The 17,938-nt window shown below is 34.3% G+C and overlaps 1 long non-coding RNA gene across 1 annotated transcript in view; it reads left to right on the top strand.

The window, feature by feature from the left end:
- Positions 1-1,428: 1,428 nt before the first annotated feature.
- LOC140511452 (uncharacterized) overlaps positions 1,429-17,938 on the top strand; it is an 85,906-nt gene continuing 69,396 nt past the window's right edge. Inside the window, exons 1-2 of the long non-coding RNA XR_011969557.1 lie at positions 1,429-1,590; positions 2,132-2,200. This is a non-coding gene — a long non-coding RNA (uncharacterized lncRNA). The remainder of the gene's footprint in view (positions 1,591-2,131; positions 2,201-17,938) is intronic.

The following is a 17,938-nucleotide window of genomic DNA, read 5'->3' as shown; positions in this document are numbered from 1 at the left end:
ACATCAATGTAAATGGGGAAAACATAAAAATGGATAATGTATGTTGTTAAATCATAAACAACAAGATTAACTTCAAAGAAGAAAAATGATAAGACTCTCACTGCTTGGTTTGTTGCCAAAGGGAGGGGGGTGGTTCATAGGTGTGGATCATTATATAAATGAAAATTCATTTTTCTTTTAATTGGTTTTTCTTATTTCTTATTATATTTTAAAATTATTCTGCACTGCATGGCTTTATTGTGTGAGGGACAAATCAATAATATTTACAAAAATAAAGTGCTTTTATTCCCTTCTTCATCTTACTATCATTTTTTCTAATTTTTCATTATTCTTCCCAATATACTATGCTTTAAGTTCTAGATCATTGTATTCAGTATGAATGATAAGTCCTCCTAAAAGTATCTTATCTGTTTATTATTTTTTCTCTTTGGTACCTAAATCTAGAAAAGGACTTCACAGCTCTTTTCATTGTAGGTGTTAAATGACATTCACTATCTCCCACAGGTAGAAAATAACTAATCTAGGATTTGAACACAGGTCTATGAGACCTTTTAAGACCAACACATCCCATTTGTTCCTTCCAATATCATTCACATACTTTCCTGATATTTCTAGAATTTAAGTTCCAAGCCTGGGATACCTGCCTTTCATTTCCTAAGTCCTAAAAGCTTTCAAAATGTATTTTCTTCATCAACAGTAATAATCTTACTTGCTATTCTATTGTTCTGACATGGATCTCATTAAAATGCCCCCATGCTCCTTAGTTTACCCACCTCTTAGCTTACCTGTTTTCTTGCATGACATGTAAATATCCCTCAAACTTTTCAACATTTGTCCATTTGTATATTCATGATAATCTGACTTTGACAGTCAACTACTAAATACTGACTAAACATTTCTTAACCACATACTCTGTGAGACTAAAGTATTCATTATTTAGTATGCAAAGTCAAGTACGTAATAGTCCCTCCCATGGAGGAGTTTATATTTTCTAAATATAAGATATTTATAAATATAAGATATTTTTAGATATATACACATGTAAAATAAATTTCTAGATATAATATGTAAATGTGTATTCATATAAAATAAGTACAAAATGACTTAGGAGGATTTTATGCTATTTAACATTATATCATATGCCATTAGTTGTTTTATGTAGATAACTCAATTATCCACATTAATAAGGCAGAATCAAGAAAAAATAAAATGCCAAATAATGTAAATAAAGTATTATAATAAAATTTGGCTTTTATATTTAACATTCACTAATATGTTTCTGAGGCAAAATCATGATAGGTTACTATACCTTAGCCCTAAATGTACATTATTTCTCATGCCATTGTTATGTATCTGTGTGACTAATAATGGTTTCTAAGGTATAAAAATTCAGTACAAATTCCCTGAATATGTCAATTGTCTGCTGGTTATTTCAAAGTAGCAAAAACAAGCTGTGAAAATTTCCTTAGGAAAGCCCAGATATGCTTTTTGATTTTCCTGCCCTTTATTGTTGGAGAGAGAACTGTGAGATGGCTATATTGACAAGGTTCTTCACAACATAATCAAAAAGGATAAAGTTTTCTTGAAATGGTAATTTTATATTTTCATACTACATTCAATGCTATAGGATAGAATAAATTAGATAAATTAAAACAATATTTACTCCTTACACTTTTTATATTCAAACCAGTTATTGCAACCTTAATTTGAAAGCTAATAAAGTGTTGCTTGCCCCTCTCTAGTCACACTATTTGTAAATTACATCAGTTCTACCAAACAGGAGGTAGAAACAAGTTTTTATTTGAAGATACTTTAATACAAACTCAACCAACAGTCTTCTCGGTAGGAAAAAAAAAATGAAACCTGGTCTATAGGTGAAGATGGAAACACCTAAGTCCCCTTTTCTCCCCCTACATTCATCCAAATATATTTCCTGTAAGAATGTAATCAATACAGTACATTTTTCTGCTTTATTCTTCAGAGGAACATGCATCCTTTCTTTAGAAATGTGTTTTTGTAATAAAAATCTCTATTTGACTTCACATCCACACAGTTTAGAGAAATGGCATTGAATTTGTGTCTTAAGGAGAATGACCCTTTTATCTTTCTTTCTTTTTTTTTTTCCTGCCAGTTGATTTGGACTTGAATTCTGGTGGGCCTTGAAAGAGCAATTCATTGGGCATATGCAATCTTGCAATGGGTGAGTGAGGCTTGTTCTCATGTGGCAATTGAAACCATTGGTCCATAGCTTCTTTTTGGTGCTACCCAAGGATTTGCTGGGATAAACATGCACAGTAAGGACATTCTGTTGTTCCAGTTAATCCCTGTTATTTTTTGTCACTTCCAGGAAATTGGTGAGCTCTAAATAATTCTCTAATAACTCCCAGATATTTATGGCATGTGTGTATACATGTGCATATACACACACACATATATATTATATATATTCATATACCTTCAATATGTAGAAGTCATTCATATATGAGGGTATATGCTATAAATATATATATGTGTGTATATATGTATGTATGTGTGTATATATGCACACACACATGTATATATGTGCACATATATATGTATATATATACATGTAATATCATTAAGGAATGCCTTTAATGCAGAAGCAAAGAAATAAATATGCTATGTTACCTATTTTGTAGTACATATACATCCAATATAAATTGGATTACTTGTCTTACAGAACAGAATAAGTGTTTTTGAAATTAATGAAGATTTTAAGTTAATACTAATACATTTAAATTAATATTTATATTGCTTGTCTTGATTAACAAATTCCTCTCTGTCTCTTAAGAAGTCTAACCAAGCATGATACTATCTGATGAAATACTTAACTTGTATGTTTTTCAAATCTTGTGAACTTAAACAAATAAATTTAAATTTACTATTTTTTTGCTCTTGGTTAATGATTTAGGATTCTAATGAGAACTTAAAATTATGTTCCCCAATCTTCAATGACATCATGAATGGATGTCATGAGTGTATTTTTTTTAAAGATTGTTTCAAAGTTTTGAAAATATGGGCATTCAAATGTTAATGTTTCCCTATAAATATAATTATAGTTTCACTCTTCTTTTTTCAAAAGATAAAAGTACTCACACAGAAAATATTCTGTGTGTCAAAGAAGTCAAATAAGAAAAAAAAGAATAGTTATCTGTGTAAAGATATAACTGCAAAAGCATTTACATTAAAAAAGAATCACAATTTAAAAGACCAAGCTAAACAAGAGACAAGAATATCATGCAGTCAGTCAGTCAGTGGGCCAACAAGAATTTATGAAGTACTTAAAAGCACTGTTCAAAAAACAAGACTGTGGTATAGGCCTTCTCATATAGGCCCAGATTTCAGCAGCCTTGCACTCATGACTAGGCTTCACGGCGGCATCTACTACAGAAATGAAAGCTCACTGCAATGTCTGTTGGAGACAACAGCAGAAGGCAATAGCCTCCTATATCACTTTAGTTCTATTTTCATTTTCTATTTAAATAGCATGACCATGGAATGGTTTAACTAGGAATCTTTGTCCTTTGGGCTAGTAAAAGAAATAATGCCTGGAAATGTCATGAAAATTAACTCGAGTGGATGTTGGGTTCACCACCTTCCTGTGGGTAAGGAATTGTGTGGAGAAGACCTCCTGACATGAGTGAGAAGCTTATGCTAGGAGACAGATATATTTGAAAGGAATAAGAAGGAAAGAAATAGAAGGTTTTTTTGGAAGGTTCTTAGTTTAATCTTATTGAGTCAATTCTAAACTCAATTGTTTCCTCACTGGTGGACTGTCACCGCAGTTAGAATTCCACAATCATTATCATCGTTTTGCAAAGCAACAGCAATGGTTAATAATAGACTCACTGCGCTGGATTCTGTGGTTGTGGTTTGCTTTTGTATTAAGGCTGAGTCTTTCTATCTCACCCAGGCTGGAAGTACAGGACCTACTCAACATTCATCCTGCTAATGATCAGCCTGAGATTTTGTTCTGCCCCTTTTCTGATCTAGGGTTCTTCTCTCCTTCTTAAGCAGCATGACACTTGCACCCCTTCTACCAGAGGCTTACCATATGGATAATCAACTAAACGTAGAGACCCATTGGCACATCTCCCGGTTGTTCTGATCTCCTGAGTACTATGCCAACATATGCCAACATCAGCTGTGCTAGTAGCTGGCATTACAGGCATGTGCACTACCCTAGGTCAACTATGAATTTGTTTAAAGAATTGGAACTTTTTGATAGAGCCTATGGAATAACAAAGACACAAGACGAGAATCAAAAGGCCTACTCCAGGCAACATTCACATGAACTCAAATAACAATATGTCAACAAAGAAGTAAGAAATAATTAGCTGAGTCGTGTATTTTTACAGAAACAGACGAAAATTTGATTTTCCTCAATGAATGTAGGTCCAGATTATGTCACCATAAATTAAATGCCATTTTTCTTTAAGGATCATGCTCTAAAGCATTAATGTTGATTATGTTTTTAAAGTGACAAGAGTATGTAGTAACTTATCACTTAAAGATGCAAGAATCTGTTACCTACTGAACATCTATAAAAATCAAGATCAGCTATCCAGAGGTAATTATTAACCAAAAGATCTTTCTGCTTTGTAAATTAACAGGCAACAAATCATATATCACAAATACTAAACCCAAAAAAGCCTCAAAATTGAACACATCATTTTTATTGGAACTAGTTGACAGTCAGAGATAACATGTTTAATCACAATCAACCAGACATAACATTGATATATATATACATAAACCCACATATATTTTGAGAACAAATATGTTCAAAGAAAAAGTTTCTCTTGTATATCATTTCTGTGTTAAATTTTATCTGTTTCTAATTATATTAATATTAACATTTTCTAAAAAATTTGAATTCCGAATTCTATCCCTCCATGCCTCCTTTCCACCTTCATTTAAAGGCAAGCAATTTGATATGAGTTTTACATATTCAGTCATGCAAGATATATTTCCATATTAGTTTGTTACGGAACAAAACAGACCAAAAATAAAATCTCTAGAAAAAAAGTTAATAAAATGTATGTTTGATCTACATTCAGACTGCATCCCTTCTTTCTCTGGAAGTGAATGGCATTTTTTATCATGAGTGTTTTAGAATCATCTTACATTATTTTATTTCTGAGAATAGATAAGTCATTCCCAGTTGATCATGGGACAACATTGCTATTACTATGCACAACGTTCCGGTTCTGTTCACTTCACTTTTCATCGGTTTATATAAGTCTTCCCAGACTTTTCCGAAAGCATCCTGCCCTTCATTTCCTATAGCATAATAGTATTTCATCAAAATCATATACCACAACTTTTTTAGCAACTACCTAATTAATGAATATTTCCTCAATTTCGAATTCTTTGCCACCAAAAAAGAGCTGCTATAAATATTTTGTAAATACAGGTCCTTTTCCTTTTGTTTTTTATCTCTTTGGGATATATACATGGTAGTGCTTGGTCAAAGGGAATGTATGACTTTATATTTTTTTGGTCATAGTTCTGAATCGTTCTTCAGAATGGGCGAATCAGTTTACAACTCCATTAACAATTAGAGATATTAGCATCCTCATTTTATAGATGTAGAGACTGAGCTCAGAAACTTTAAATTATGACCATAGTCAAACAGTTCATGAGCAGTAAAGGCAGGATTTGAACTCATTTTCTTAGTTTTAAAATTCAATATCATTCCCTTTTTTGCCTAATAACTCATAAATCATTATTACCCATGATATCTATTCTTTATCCCTTTAGCATGAAAATAATCACAAAAGTAGGAATTTAATCTAGCATTTAATGATTTGTTGGTAGAGCAAATTTCTTGGTTAAACTACCTCCCCTCTTCCCTAGTTTTGCAGATATATCAAGGGAGTGTCTTACAGAAAATGGAGACTTATAATTTAATGACTAATATTTTAAGCCTACCTGGTTTTGCCTTGCTATCATACTCATTTGCTGAGCATGTCCCCAAAAAGTTAGTTTCCAGCATGTTTGTTTTGTTTTGTTTTTTCTTTAGATGAGTGAAAAGTAGATCTGAGGTTCAGGTTATGATCCAATTATATTGTCGCAGAAATGAAATAATTTGACTAGAATTTTCCACCCTAACATATTTTTATCATTTTAATTTGATTTCCTTATATAAACCTAGCTGTTGTAATTATGATAGTCTGGTGATCTGTATTTTTCAGAGATAACAAAGTGCGCCTTTACTCTCCTATTGAACCTAGAAGAATATTATACATACATACACACACATATGTATATATGTGTGTATGAAGTTTTAATGTGGTTTACATTTCAAATTGCACTTGGGTTTATATGGTTTGAAGATCTCAGACACATTACTATAAGGATAAATTTATGGGGTGGACTCAAAACACTTAGCTATGTGAATTAATTCTGATTGTCTAACCTTGTGTTGTGACAGGCAAAGCCCTACTGGAGTGCTGTCATTCTCATGCTCTATAGGAGGCCTGGTGTTATCCAAATCCCAGTGGTACTCAAGTGAATTGATGAAATGACCAGGAAAGTCTAATTAAAGCTGCTCAGCTCAAATGTATTGATGTATTACATCTATTATGCCTTGGTTCAATAGGTCTACCCTGTGAATGCTGCCACGAGCCTGTAAAGCAAACTAAATAGATGGAATAAATAATGCTGAAAGGAAAAAAAAAATTGCCAACAGAATCAAAGCAGCTGAGCAAAAAATGCATTCAGCTGACCTGTGAACTTCTTATCATGTAATCCACTAAAAATTACATTAATCTTTATTATTATTGTAGTTTCAATAGATGAAGATGTAAAATTATAGGATAGAGAAATATTCAATATACCACATTAAGAACATCTCTCTCCCACATTTTCTTAAACACTTGTGGAGTTTTCACAAAATAAAATTTAAATTATTGTTAAAATTTATTTTTATTAAATAATTCACAATCACAGCTAAAATATTGTCATCTTTTTTTCTGTTTTGAGTTCCAAATTATCTCTTTTTCTCCCAATCCTCCCCCACCCCTCAAGAAGGCAAGCAATTTGATTTTGATTATACATTTGAGGTCATGTGAAATATATTTCCATATAAGCTACATTACAAAGGAAAACACACAAATATTAAACAATAAAAAGAAAGGTTTTTTAGAGCATTCTTCAAGCTGCATTCACAATTCATCATTTTTCTCTTTTGTAGTAGATAGCAGTTTTCATCATGGATCCTTTGAAATTGTCTTGGATTGTCATCTTGGTCAAAGAAGCTAAGTCTTTCACAGTTTATCATTATCACAATCTCGCTGTTGCTGTGTGCAGCATGCTCCTGTTTCTTTTTGCTGAAACTATCCACCTCATCATTTCTATAGCACAATAGCACAATATTCCATCACAATCATATATACCATAATTTCCTCAGCAATTCACCAATTGATAAGTATCCCCTTGTTTTGTAATTCTTGTCACCACAGAAAGAACTGCTACACATATTTTTGAAGAAATATGTATTTTCCCCCTTTTCTTTGGGATAAAGATATACTAGTACTATTTCTGGGTCAAAGGGTATGCCCATTTTTATAGCCCTTTGATCATAGTTCCAAATTGCTTTCCAGAATGGTTGGACTAGTTCAACAGCCCCACAAATAATGCATTAGTATCCCCATTTTCTCATATTTCTTCCAGTATTTGTCATTTTCTTTTTCTGTCATGTTAGTCAATCTGATATATGTGGGGTGGTACCTCAGAGTTTTTTAATTTGAATTTCTCGAATCAGTAGTGATGCAAATGAAGTGTGTTTTCCTTGTGACCACTGAGAGTCTGAAAACTGATTGTTCATATCCTTCGATCATTAATCAATCGAAGAGTGGTATATATATGCATGCATGCATGTATGTATGTACGTATGTATGCATATATGTATGTATGCATGTATGACTCTGTTACTTATATATGTGATAAATAACGCTTTTATTAGAGAAATTTCCTGCACCTTTTTTCAGTTTTCTGTTTTCTTCTACATTTCACTACATTAGTTCCATTTGTACAAATGCTTATTAATTTCATGTAATCACAATTATCTATTTTACTTCCCATAATCCCCTATACCTCTTGTTTGGGCATAAGTTGTTCTTTTTCCCATAGATATGACAGGTACATTTTTGCTTGCTTCTTCCATTTACTTATGATATTACCTCATGTATGAATTCTTTGTCCATTTTAACCTTGGTAAACAGTGGGAAAGGTGGATCTATGCCTACTTTGTGTCAAAATGCTTTTCAGTTTTCTCAGCAATTTTTGTCAAATGTTGAGTTTACTTCAAAAGCTTGGGTCTTTGGGTTTATCAAACACTAGATTATCATGGTCACTTACTACTGCATATAATGCACTTTATGTGTATTATTGATTCAACATTCTATTTCTTGTTGAAACCATCTTGGTGACAATTGCTGTGTTTTGATGATTACCACTTTGTAATATAGATTGAAATCTGGAAATCATTTTTTTTTCACAGCTCTATTAAGTAATCCTTTGGTAGTTTGATTGATATGATACTGAATAAATAAATTAACTAAGGCAAAAATCTAATTTTATTACACTGTCATAGCCTACCTATGAGTAATTGATAAAACTCCAATTGTTTAAATCTGTCTTTATTCGTTTGAAAAATGTTTTGTACTCATGTTCATATAATTCCTCCTTTTACCTTGTCAGGTAGATTCTTAATTATTTTAAACTGTTAGTAGCTATTTTAGATGGATTTTAATTTTCTATTTCTTTCTGCTTTGTTTTGTTCATGTTATATAGAAATACTGATGATTTGGGCTTATTTTATATGCTACAACTTTGTTGAAGTTGGTAATTGTTTCAATTGATCTTTTAGCTGATTTTCTAGGATTCTCTAACTATACCATCATACCATCTACAAGAGGTAATAGTTTCATTTCCTTATGGGCTATTTTTATTCTTCCAATTTTTTTTTTATTATTGTATTGCTATAGCTAACATTTCTAATACAGTATTGAATGGCAGTGGTGACATTGGAAATACTTGCTTCACTCCTGATCTTACTGGGAAAGCTTCAAGGTTATTCCCATTACAGATAATGCTTGCTCTTGGCTTTAGATAAATACCATTTATTTTAAGAAATACTCCATTCATTGCCATGATTTTTTGTGTTTTTAATAGAAATGTGTTGTCCTTTTTTGAATTTATCATATTATGCATATTAAATTTATTATATATCATAAGTTTTGTGGTTATTGTTATTGATAATAGTCAATCGTGCTAATAGCTTATCTAAGATTGAACAAGCACTCCATTATGGAAATTGGTCTATTCTTTTTAGCTTACTTTTCTTTTCCTCTGTTTTTGCTTTCCTGGTTAGGTTTGAGCACCTTATTTTTATCATAAATGGAATTGGTAAGACTTCTTCTTTGCCTGTTTTTCCAAATAGTTTATGCAGTATTAAAATTAAATATTCTCTAAATATTTGATCAAGTTCATTTGTGAATTCCCTTGGGGATTTTTTTCTTGGGGATCTCATTGATGGCTTGTTCAATTTCCTTTTGTAAAATACATTTATATAAGCATTCTATTTCCTCTTTCATTTATCTGGGTAGTTTATATTTTGTAAATATCCATTCATTTCACTTAGATGGTCAGTTTCAATGGCATAAAATTGGGCAAAATAATTCCTCATAATTGATTTAATTAATTTTCTTTGATGATATATTCACCCTTTTGATTTTTGATACTAGTAATTTGGTTTTCTTTTTAAAATCAAGTTAACTAATTCTTTATCAATTGCTTTTTCATAAAACTAACTCCAAATTTTGTTAGTTTAATATGTCTGTCTTTAAATTTAATATCTTTTTTGATTTTGGGGATTTTCATTTTCATACTTATTTTGAAACTTTATAGTTTGTCCATTTTCTAGTTGTTTTTTAATTGCATACCCAAGCCATGGATCTTTTCTCTTTCATTGATGTACAGATTTAGAGATATAATTTCTCCCTAAAAACTGCTTTGCACGCATGCCAGAAATTTGGAAATGTTGGCTCCTTTCTCTTACTGTGACTTCACAATGCAATCATTGATTGTTTCTATAATTAGTTTCTAATGCACTCATTCTTTAGGATTAGATTATTTAGTTTCCAATATTAATCTATGCTTCCATAGCCCTTCATTAAATATATTTTTATCATATTATGGTATGAAAAGGGTGCATTTAATATTTCTACTTTTCTACATTTGATTGTGAGGTTTCTATGCCCTAATACATGGTCAGTTTTTTTGAAAGTGCCATGCATAGCTTAAGGGAAAAATTGTACTCTTTTTTTATTCCCATTCAGTTTCTTCGAGGCATTTATCTTTATTTTTTTTCACATTTCCAAGATTCTATTAATCTCCTTGATTTCTTTTTATTTATTTTATAGTTAGATTAATCTGGCTATGAGAGAAAAAAATTGAGTTCCCCTTCTAATATAGTTTTACTATATTAGTAAACTAGTAACTAGTATAGTTTTTTTTTCTCATGTAATTCATTTAACTTTTCTTTTAAAAATCTGGATGCCTTGCCATTTGATACATATCTTGTTATTGTTATTCCTATTATTTCATTGACTATGACTTCTTTTAACAAGATGTCGTTTCTCTAGATATCTGTTTTGATTAGGTCTCTTTTTTTTCATTTGCTTTCTCTGAGGTCCCTGACTTTCTTTTTACCTCAGCTATGAACATATTAGAATGTTCTCCAGACTCTTAATTTAATTCTTTGTGTCTGTCTCTCACTCAAGTGTCTTTTGTGTATAGATATATGGTTGGATTCTGCTTTCTAATTCATTCTTCTATACACTTCCATTTCATGTGTGAAATAATCTCATTCAATTCACAACTATGATAACTAGCTGTGCATGTCCTTCCACCTTATTTTCTTTTGTTTATCCTTCTCTTTCCCTTTTTGTCCTGTCCCTTCTCTGTTTTGCTTCTGACCACTGCCTTCTTTTATCTGTCCTCACTTTTATCACCCACCTTCCATGCCCCACCCCTGCTTTTATTTTATCCCTTTCCTTTTCTACTTTCCTGTTGGCTGGGGCAAATTTCTATTACCAACTGAATATGGAGATATATTTTCCCCTCCTTGAAGCAATTTAGATGTGAGTGAGCTTCAAGAGTTTCCTACCTCACCCACTACCATTTCCCCCTCCCTTGGAAAAAGTTCTTCCTTTTGTGCCTCTTTTATGGGAAGCAATTTTCCTCATTCTTTTCCCTTCCCCATTCTCCCAAAAACACCGTTTCTCACCCACCCACTATTTTACATCATTCAAATATAATTGACTCACTCCTTACACTCTTCTATGTAGAATCCTTTTTAACTGTCCTAATAATGACACAATTCTTAAGTGATACGTGTCACCTTCCTATATAGAAACATAAACAGTTTAACCTGAGTCCCTTATGATTACTCTTTCACTGTAGATTTTTAAGGTCTTCTTGAGTCTTGCATTTGAAAATCAAATTTTCTATTCCACTCACATCTTTTAATTAGGAATATTTGAAAGTCCCACATTTTATTAAGGATCCACTTTTCTCCTCAAAGAATTATACTTAGTTCTAGTGAAAACTTTTTTCTTGGTGGAAATACTAGGTTGTTTGTATTCAAGAATATCATATTCTAAGCCCTTGTATTGGCAATGCATTTTTGCTTATTATTAATGTAATTTTGTTGAATAAGAAAGGATGGAGCTGGAAGGGTGGAATAGGAAGAAGCAGAGATGGAAAGGAGCTGAGAGGAAGTTGGTCAGAGAGCAGTCAAAGCTGGAAAAGGTAGCAACTATCATGAATGGGAGAGCTTGTTTGTGATTTGCTTAGGGAAGCTGGTTTGTGGAAAGTTTTACAGAGGGAAGACTTGAGGCTGGTGTTGCCTTCAGCATTGTAATTGTATATAGATTTCTTTGTTATTATGATAAATTTGTCATTCTGGTGTTTGGATTTGGCTTTCTGGTGCCTCAATAAAAGTTTTGGTTCCATCTTCCTTGTGGAGAGTCTGTTATATTTAGTGACTCACAATTGTGCCGCCATGTTCTTGGTCACCCAAATATTGCATTGGCACTACAGTCCTCCATTCTTTCAATGACGTGGTTCTTAAATCTTGTGTGATCCTGACTGTGGTTCCATAGTATCTGAATATTCTGGTTTTCTTCTACAATGGTAATTTTAATGGAAAATCTTTGATGTTCATTAATTGACCTATATAATTTTCCTGGGTCACATGGAGCCTCTAGTGGAAAGAGTTTGCAGAATGGGTAGAATAGGAAGAGATGGAGCTAGAGCAGAACTGAGAGGAAGTCACTTATGAGAACAGTCAGGAAGGATGGGTAGGATGCAGGCAGCTGAGTAGCGTGAGTAAGAGAGCTTCTTTGGGATTTGTTTAATGGAGCTGGTTTGTGGGAAGCCTAGCAAAGGGAAGGCTTGGGGATGGTGTTATTCTCTGCATAGTTATTGTGTGTAGATTTTTGTTACAGTGATGCATTTGGCTTTCTGGTATCTGAATAATTGTTTTGGATCTGCCTTCTGTGTAAAGAGTGTGGGATTTTGCGATTGAGAATTGCACCATGATATTCATGGTCTCTGTAGGAGCTGTAAACTTTACAGTGGTGCCACAGTTTTTCCCTTGCTTCTTGAAATATTTTCTCTTTGACCTGTTAGCTCTGGAATTAGGTTATAGAATGACAAAGTGTTTTTTCATTTTACAATTTCCTTCAGTTGGTGATCAGTAGGTTCTTTCAATTTCTATTTTACCCTCTGGTCTAGGATATCTGGGCAGTTTTCCTTGATAATTTCTTGAAATATGATGAAAAGTTATTTTAAAAATCATGACTCTCAAGGTGTCCAGAAATTCTTAAACTATCTCTTCTAAATCTATGTTCCAGGTCAGTGGTTATTAAAAATAGATATTATAAACTTTATTCTATTTTACCTTGTTTAATTTATTATTGATATCTCATGGATTCATCACCTTCAATTTTTCCAATTCCTGTTTTTTAAGGAAAATATTCTCCAGTGACATTTTGTACCCTTTCACCCCAAAGTCTGACCAGTATGCTTTTTAAGAAGTTATTTTTGAAAATGATTTTATCTCCTTTTCCATTTGACCAATTTTATTTTAAAGTGTTAACTTCTTAAATATTATTGTGCTTCTATTACAAAGCAGTTAGTCTTTTCATAATTTTATCCCTCGTTCGCATTTTCTTACATAATTTTTCATCCACCATTCTTATTTGATGTTGAAAAAAATAGCCCTTCCAAGAATTCTGTTTTTGCCCACTTCCATTTTTTTTCCCTTTGATTTATTGCTTGTGACTGTTTTGACTTCTTTGTCTGCTTATTAATTGGTGTCCTGATCTTTTCCTGTCACCATGGGAACTTTTCATGGTCAGGTTCTTTTGTTCTTGTTCATTTTTACACCCTATTTCTTGTTTTACTTTTATTTTTTTTTATTCTTCATTTTTAACACAGTCCATATCACATAAAACAATTCCAACTTTTGGTCAGGTGGTACTTCTTTTAAAGCATTTACAATATAGACCACAGATGAATTTTTTTAACATTAACCAACTGAGATAAAAATAATAACTATGTTTGCTAATTTCACAAGCCCTTGACCTAATTATCTCTGCAGTATTACTGAGAATTAAAGGATCCTAACTTATTGTGGTTGGTCTAAAGTCTTAAGCCTAATAGCTTAATTTTAGACTTAATCTTGGATGTTCCCCTACCAACAATGTATAATTTAATAGATCTGGTATTAAGCTTACAAACCTTTTGACTATAGGAAATTGCCACTAAGAGTAGGGACATTGCAGGGAAACAATATCTCCCCACCTTCATGTCAGTTTCAGGCAGGAGTACATTGTCAACTTGCATTAAGTCAGGCTTAAAGTCTGCCAGGTGTCAATGGGAAAACTGAGTCAGGAGAATTGTACCTCAGCTCAGTTTGAACAGCAACTCTCCCCCCTTCCCATGAAATCACCTTTTGCAGTTCATACCAGCATCTCACAGGCTTACTGGAATCATGGATTGGAGGCTCAGACCAACTTTCTTGCTATCCATACCTGGAGTAAAACTCAGAAGAACAGTCAGTTAACAGTCCCATAGAATCTTAAAATAGCAAGTTCCAATAACCAGGTTTCATATATGACTATAATTTCACATTGGCTAAGGAACATCTTTTGAGGCAAATCTTAAGTGACTTACATGCCTTTCAATATATGTTCGAGTTCCTGATTAAATAACAGTCATAGTGTGGGGTAGAGCCAAGATGGCAGAGTAGAAAGATGCATATACTTTAAGTCTTTCCCCACAACCTACAAAATACCTGTAAAAAATGACTCTTAACAAATTCTACAGCAGCAGAAGTCACAGAACAATGGAGCGAAAGAGGTTTCCAGCCAAAGGTAACCTGGAAAGCCAGCAGGGAAAGTCTATCTCACAGGATGCTGAGCAAAGCAGAGCCCAGCCCTAGCCATGCAGCACTGGGAGTGACAGGACCTGAACAGACCTCCAGGACAGAGTTCCTAGCAGGGCCCAGATCCCTCAACCCACAAGCAACAAAGGAAGTTCCAAAGGTCAGTGTGGGAGGGCTTTCCCAGCTGAGAGAGAGGGGAACAGGGGTTCTTCCAGCAATAGCCCCAGATGACTACAGCAACAGTCCCTTCCCAACAGTGTTTATTTCTAGTTACTCCATTCTCCCATTTGCCCTCCCTGCTATCATTCTCCTCACCCCACTTGTTGCCTCCTCCCCTACTTTCCTGTAGTGTAAGATAGATTTTCATACCAAATTTAGTGACAATGTTATTCCCTCCTTAAGTCATATGTGAAGAGAGTAAGCTTCACTTTTCCCCTCTCTCCTTCTCCCTTTTCTCCTCTATTGAACAAGAATTTTCTTATCTCTTTTATGAGTTATAGCCTGACCTATTCCATTTCTTCCTTACTCCTCCCAGTATTTTCCTCCCTTATCTCTTAATTTTATTTTATTTTTTGTGAATATCATCTCTTCTGAGTCAACACAACTTATACTCTATTTGTGTGTGTGTATATGTATGTATGTATGTATGTATGTACAATCCCTCCACCTACCCAAATACTGAGAAAAGTCTCAAGAATTACAAATATTTTCTTTCCATGTAGGAACATAAACAGTTCAGTTTTAGAAATGATTTTTCTTTCCTGTTTACCTTTTCATGCTTCTCTTCATTCTTGTGTTTGAAAGTCAAATTTTCTCTTCAGTTCTTGTCTTGTCATCACGAATCCTTGAAAGTCCTCTATATCACTGAATGACCATTTATTCCCTTGAAGTATTATACTCAGTTTTGCTTGGTAGGTGATTCTTGGTTTTAATCCCAGTTCCTTTGACTTCTAGAATATCCTATTCCAAGCCCTTTCATCCCTTAATGTTAAAGCTGCCAGATCCTGTGTTATCCTGATTGTATTTCCACAATACTCAAATTATTTCTCTCTAGCTGCTTGCAGTATTTTCTCCTTGACCTGGGAACTCTGAAATTTGGCCACAATATTCTTAGGAGTTTCTCCATTTGGATCTCTTTCAGGAGGTAATCAGTGGATTCTTTCAATATTTATTTTGCCCTCTGTCTCTAGACTATCAGGACAGTTTTCCTTGATAATTTCATGAAAGATGATGTCTAGGCTCTTTTTTTGATCATGACTTCCAGGTAGTCCCATAATTGTTAAATTGCCTTTCCTGGATCTATTTTCCAGGTCAGTTGTTTTATTTCATGAGATGTTTCACATTATCTTCTATTTTTTCAAATTTTTAGTTTTGTTTTTTAATTGCTTGGTTTATCTCATAGTCATTCATTTCCCTGAGCTCAATTCTCTCTTTCAAAGAACTATTTTGTTCAGTGAGCTTTTGAACCTTCTCCTCCATTTGGCTAATTCTGCTTTTTAAAGCCTCCTTCTCATCACTGGCTTTTTGGACCTCTTTTTCCAATTGAGCAAGCCTCTTTTTAACAGTGTTATTTTCCTCAGCATTTTTTTGGTTCTCCTTTAGCAAGCCACCAACTCACTTTTCAAGCTCTTCTATTGCCTGATTATAGTTTAAATTCCCTTTGAAGGCCCTGGAGGCAGGGGCCTTAACTTCCTGTGACAGTATGCCTTTTTCTTCCTTATCTGAAAGGATGGCAGGAGACACTTGTTCACCAAGAAAGTAACCTTCTATGATCTTATTTTTTTCCCTTTTTTGGGCATTTTCCCAGCCAGTTACTTGACTTCTGAATCCTTTGTCAAGAAGATGGTCATTTGCCCCTTCTCTCTCCAGTACAGTGTTCAAGGCTGAGATTCGACTCAGCTGCACGATTCCCAGGGCTTTGAATGGGGGGGGGGGGCTGTCACTCATGGCTGAGGTTTAGATCAGCTGCTCCTTACTGCCAGAGGCTTTAAGCTGAGCTGTCAGGGCAGTGGACCCAGGTTGCTTCCTGGTCAGTGTAGCTGTCTGCTGCTGCTGCTGCTGCTGCTGCAGTCACCTGGGGCTATTGCTGGAGGAACCCCTGTTCCCCTCTATCTCAACTGAGGAAGCCCTCCCACACCAACCTTTGGAACTTTCTTTGTTGCTTGTGGGTTGAGGGATCTGGGACCCTCCCTGCTGGGAACTCTGTCCTAGAGGTCTGTTCAGGTCCTGTTCCTCCCAGTGTTGCATGGCCAGGGCTGGGCTCTGCTCTGCTCAGCATCCTGTGTGATGGACGTTTCTTGTTGACCTTCCAAGTTACCTTTGACTGGAAACTTGCTCTGTTGTTCTGTGACTTCTGCTGCTCTAGAATTTGTTGAGAGTCATTTTTTACAGGTATTTTGTGGACTGTGGGGGAAGAGCTAGAGTAAATATATCTTTCTACTCTGCTATCTTCCCTATTTTTTCTTTTAGAACTTTATAGGAATGGTTTGCTCTTTCCCTGGTATGACCTATTTTGTATTCAGTACCAGTTCTGGGGGGGTGGGAGGGATTGGACTTTTTTTTTGTGCTTCCAAGATGATATGACCTAAAGATAGGTGTGGTCACTTCTCACTTCATCTTTACTCTAGTTCTTAATCTGAAAGGGCTTCTGGTTCCTTTGGATTTCAATTGATACTACTGTGTAGGGCTCCTTTTTTTCTTGATGCCAGAAATGTTACTGTTTCTCAGGGTCTCTGATCTCTTGGGGATGAAATTGGACTGCCTCTCAGGTCTTCCATTTTCTCCTAAATGAAAGGCATTCTCTCCACCCTTTACCCTGATTCAAGAGTAGATATTGGTAATGGAGATGTCAAACAGTTGCTCTTATAAGTCCCCCATCCCTCTTAGCAGAAAGTGTTCCTCCGCACCTTTTTACTATGACTCAGAAGTGGGTATAGTGAATGGATTTTACAATGTCTGGTCCTTATCCAGCAGGAGCACTAGATTACCCTATAATCTCTGCCTTGTTACCTAATCCCTTTATTATCTCTGACTTGAGAGCTCCCCAAACTAGTGCTGCTTCTCTCTATATCTCCTATTCCTTCCACTAGTGTTTCATCCACTTAGCTTCCAGACCATTTTCTTCCTATGTCTCAAATCTCTCTTTTTGCTGTCCAATATTATCTTAGGGTGGAAGAATATGTCCCTCTGGCTTTTTATTGCTTCTGCCATTCCAAATTTCTATTGAAAATATTATTCCAAGTTGTTTAGAAGAAAATTCTGGGAGAGTTGAGGCTGTGTGTAAATATATAGGGGTTTCCTATAATTTTCTGTAGCTCTATTCAATCTCACTTCTTCTTTTGACCTTTAGACTCAGACTGAACTCTTCTTTGCTGCTTGGTTTTGAACCAAAATGGCTTTCAACCATCTATTCTCTTCTCCGGGATTAATTCATTTATGATTTCCAGCATTCCTGTG

The sequence above is a fragment of the Notamacropus eugenii genome, chromosome 6 (genome assembly GCF_028372415.1).
Source record: "Notamacropus eugenii isolate mMacEug1 chromosome 6, mMacEug1.pri_v2, whole genome shotgun sequence".
Taxonomy (NCBI): Eukaryota; Metazoa; Chordata; class Mammalia; order Diprotodontia; family Macropodidae; genus Notamacropus; species Notamacropus eugenii.
The sequence above is the reverse complement of the archived record's forward strand: the minus strand, read 5'-3'. Positions and strand labels throughout refer to the sequence as shown.